Source organism: Pan paniscus, chromosome 12 (assembly GCF_029289425.2).
Source record: "Pan paniscus chromosome 12, NHGRI_mPanPan1-v2.0_pri, whole genome shotgun sequence".
Taxonomy (NCBI): domain Eukaryota; kingdom Metazoa; phylum Chordata; class Mammalia; order Primates; family Hominidae; genus Pan; species Pan paniscus.
In genome coordinates this window covers 17,742,713-17,747,445 of record NC_073261.2, presented here as the reverse complement: position 1 = coordinate 17,747,445, position 4,733 = coordinate 17,742,713, and the positions used below count along the sequence as shown (strand labels likewise).

At 45.5% G+C, this 4,733-nt stretch overlaps 1 pseudogene; it reads left to right on the top strand.

Annotated features, from left to right (window-relative positions):
• Window positions 1-695: 695 nt before the first annotated feature.
• LOC100980544 (zinc finger protein 532-like) lies at window positions 696-3,877 on the top strand (annotated as a pseudogene).
• Window positions 3,878-4,733: the final 856 nt, after the last annotated feature.

Genomic DNA, 4,733 nt, shown 5'->3' with positions numbered 1-4,733 from the left:
TGGTCTTGAACACCTGGGCTCAAGTGATCTGCCCACCTTGGTCTCCCAAAGTGCTGGGATTACAGACATGAGCCATTGCACCCAAGTGGGTCTCGCTTCTTTATTCAACTTGCCACTCTGTGCATTTCAATTGGGACATTTAGCCCATTTACATTCAAAGTTAATAATTCTATGTATGGAATTGATCTTGTCCTTATATATATTTTTTAGCTGGTTATTATGCAGACTAGACTTGATTTTGTAGTTGCTTTGTAGCGTTAATGGTCTATGTATTTAAGTGTGTTTTTGTGATGACTGGTAATGGTCTTTTGTTTTCATATTTATTTTATTTTATTTTGAGACAGGATCTCGCTCTGCTGCCCAGGCAGAGTGCAATGGTATGATCTGGGCTCACTGCAACCTCTGCTTCCTGGGCTCAAGCCATCCTCCTGCCTTAGTCTCCTGAGTGGTTGGGACCACAGGCGCATACCACCATTCCTAGCTAGTTTTTATATTTTTTGTAGAGACGGGGTTTCACCATGTTGCCCAGTCTGGTTTTGAACTCCTGGGCTCAAGTGATCCGCCTGCCTCAGCCTCCCAAAGTGCTGGGATTACAGGCATGAGCCACTGGGCCTGGCTTGTTTCTGTATTTAACACTCCCTTAAAGATCTCTTTTAAGGCAGGTCTGGTGGTAATAAATTCCCTTAACATTTGCTTGTCTGAAAAGTATCTTTTTTGCTTATGAAGTTTGTTTGACTGTATATGAAATTCTTGGCCTCCCCGGCATTGCGCCATCAAAGACAAAGTCGTCCTCCAACTTCTTGTCCTGCATCGCTGCCATCGCAGCCCTCAGCACTAAAAAGGTGGCTTCAGACTCCTCCAAAGAACAAGTGGCCAATTCGAGGGAATCCTCCTCGTTACCAAAAGAAGTAAACGACAGTCCGAGAGCCGCCGACAAGTCTCCTGAATCCCAGAATCTCATCGACGGGACCAAAAAAACATCCCTAAAGCAACTGGATAGTCCCAGAAACATCTCAAGTGAGAACAGCAGCAAAGGAACCCCGGCTTCTCCCTCAGGGTCCACACCACCAATCCCCAAAGTCCGCATAAAAACCACTAAGATGTCTTCTGGGGAAATCAAGAGAAGTGACCAGGGTATTGCCAGAAGTGGATCTTGACTCTGGGAAGAAACCTTCCGAGCAGACGGTGTCTGTGATGGCCTCTGTGACATCCCTTCTGTCGTCTCCAGCATCAGCTGCCACCCTTTCCTCTCCCGCCAGGGTGCCTCTCCAGTCTGCGGTGGTGACCAATGCAGTTTCCTCTGCAGAGCCCACCACTAAACAGGTCACAATCAAGCCTGTGGCTACTGCTTTCCTCCCAGTGTCTGCTGTGAAGACAGCAGGATCCCAAGTCATTAATTTGAAGCTTGCTAACAACACCACGGTGAAAGCCATGGTCGTACCTGCTGCCTCTGTCCAGAGTGCCAGCAGCACCATCATTAAAGCCGCCAATGCCATCCAGCAGCAAACTGTCATGATGCCAGCATCCAGCCTGGCCAATGCCAAACTTGTGCCAAAGGCTGTGCATCTTGCCAACCTTCTGCCTCAGGTTGCCCAGGCCACCTCTGAACTCTGCCAAGTGTCAACCAAAACTCAGCAACAAATAAAGAAGGCAATAATCAATGCAGCAGCCTCACAAGCCCCCAGAAAGGTGTCTCGAGTCCAGGTGGTGTTGTCCTTGCAGAGTTCTGTGGTGGAAACTTTCAACAAGGTGCTGAGCAGTGTCAATCCAGTCCCTGTTTACATCCCAAACCTCAGTCCTCCTGCCAATGCAGGGATCACATTACTGATGCCTTGGTACAAGTGCTTGGAGTGTAGGGACTCCTTTGAACTTGAAAAGAGTCTGACCCAGCACTATGACAGATGTAGCGTGTGCATCGAAGTAACATGCAACCTTTGTACAAAGAACCTCGTTTTTTACAACAAATGCAGCCTCCTTTCCCATGCCCGTGGGCATAAGGAGAAAGGGGTGGTAATGCAATGTTCCTACTCAATTTTAAAGCCAGTCCCAGCAGGTCAAACGATAGTTTCTCCATCAAGCAATACTTCTTCTTCATCAGAGGAAAAAATCCACTCTTCAGAGCCCTGTGGGAGCTGGCATACACACTGTCACAAAAATTCAGTCTGGCATAACTGGGACAGTCATACCATCTCCTTCAAGCACTCCCATCACCACAGCCATGCCCCTAGATGAAGACCCCTCCAAGCTGTGTAGACATAATCTAAAATGTTTGGAGTGTAATGAAATCTTCCAGGACAAGACATCGCTGGCTACACCTTTCCAGCAGGCTGCAGATATGAGTGGACAAAAGACTTGTACTATCTGCCAGATGCTGCTTCCTAACCAATGCAGAGAATCCATCAGCACAAATCTCCATACACCTGCCCTGAGTGCAGGGCCATCTGCAGGTTGGTGCACTTCCAGACCCACGTCACCAAGAACTGTCTGCACTACACAAGGAGAGTTGGTTTTCGACATGTATGTTGCAATGTTGTGTACTCTGATGTGGCTGCTCTGAAGTCTCGCATTCAAGGTTCTCACTGTGAAGTCTTCTACAAGTGTCCTATTTGTCCAATGACGTTTAAGTCTGCCCCAAGCACACATTCCCACACCTACACACAGCATCCTAGCATCAAGATAGGAGAACCAAAAATAATATATAAGTGTTCCATGTGCAACACTGTGTTCACCCTGCAAACCTTGCTGTATCGCCACTTTGACCAACACATTGAAAACCAGAAGGTGTCTGTTTTCAGGTGTCCATACTGTTCTCTTTTATATGCACAGAAGCAACTTATGGTGGACCATATCAAGTCTATGCATGGGACATTGAAAAGCATTGAAGGGCCAACTTGGGTGTAAACTTGCCTTTGAGCATTAAGCCTGCAACTTATAATTCAGCATATCAGAACAAAGAGGACAGCATATCCATGAATGGGAAAGAGAAATTGGAAAAGAAATCTCCATCTCCTTTGAAAAAAATCAGTGGAAACCAAGAAAGTGGCCAGTCCTGGGTGGACATGTTGGGAGTGTGACCGCCTGTTCATGCAGAGAGATGTGTACATATCCCACGTCAGGAAGGAGCATGGGAAACAAATGAAGAAACAACCCTGCTGCCAGCGTGACAAGCCTTTCAGCTTGTCCCACAGCCTGTGCTGGCACAACCGGATCAAGCACAAAGTCATCAGGAAAGTGTACACCTGCTCACACTGCCCAGACTCTAGAGGTACCTTTACCAAACAGTTGATGTTGGAGAAGCATGTCCAGCTGACGCATGGCATCAAGGACCCTGACCTGAAAGAAATGACAGACGCTACCAATGAGGAGGAAACAGAAATAAAAGAAGACCCCAAGGTCCCCAGTCCCAAGTGGAAGTTGAAAGAACCGGTTCTGGAGTTCAGGCCTCCCAGAGGAGCAATCACTCAACCAAAGCTGAAAATCAATGTTTTTAAGGTTCACAAGTGTGCCATGTGTGGCTTCACCACCGAAAACCTGCTGCAGTTCCATGAACACATCCCTCAGCACAAATCGGATGGTTCTTCCTACCAGTGCCGGGAGTGTGGCCTCTGCTACATGTCACGTCTCTCTGTCCAGGCACCTCTTTGTTGTACACAAGTTAAAGGAACCTCAGCCAGTGTCCAAGCAAAATGGGGCTGGGGAAGATAACCAACAGAACAAACCCAGTCACGAGGATGAATCTCCCAATAGCGCCATGTCAGACAGAAAGTGCAAAGTGTGCACAAAAACTTTTGAAACTGAAGCTGCCTTAAACACTCACATACAGACACATGGTATGGCCTTCATCAAATCCAAAAGGATGAGCTCAGACGAGAAATAGCCACAGACGCTCCATGAGGAAAATCCCTGTCCACATTGGCATAAGACACTTTCGTTACACAAAGTTTGCAGTATAATAGAGTTAACAGTACTGTCTAGGCTGTTGCAATATATTCTCTTTCAACGTGCCTTCCTTCTTCATCTTGTCATATATATCCTCATTAAGTATTAAAACAGAATTTGAGTTTAAAAGAGTTTGTATATATTTAAATGAATAACTTTTTATACTCTTTGTTACATGTTTGTATCAGTATTCAGTGGAAAACGTTTTGAGTTGTTTTGGGTTAGAATTTTTCTTTTTGTACTGTTTCTTTAAAACAGAGTTCTTAGTAACAGGGGCAGTTCCTGAATTCAAATAAATCATTTTGTATGTTTCGAATTTGAATGGGTTAACTAATTACAGGCTAAAATAACGCCTTTTTTAGTGTTTTTAATTTTTAGAATTCACTACATAAATTGGAAGTAATTGTGGGTCTCAAAAACACTAGGAACTTTTAAGTGTCTTAGCACCTCCTCCATGTGCCTGCCCTGAGGGAGTGAGTACACGTTTGAGACAACTGCACTCCAGTGTGGGCGTGTCTTTGTCTTCAGGCCACGCCGAAGGGTGTCTAAAGCAGCCTTGCAGGTCGCTCCTTTCCCAGCCGTGGATGAAAACTGAAGCCAGGAATCTAATAAGGAATGCTGATTTCCTCAATTCCATTTTGAGGAATGGGGAAGGCTATTCTAAAGAAAAAAAAAAATGGGACAGGTTTTCTGGGTAGATCTGCAAGGCTGGCTTTAAGAGCACAAGGAGGGAAAGTAACGAAAGGGCTGGACTACTATAAAAGTTACAAACACGTAGTTAGACCAATAGATCT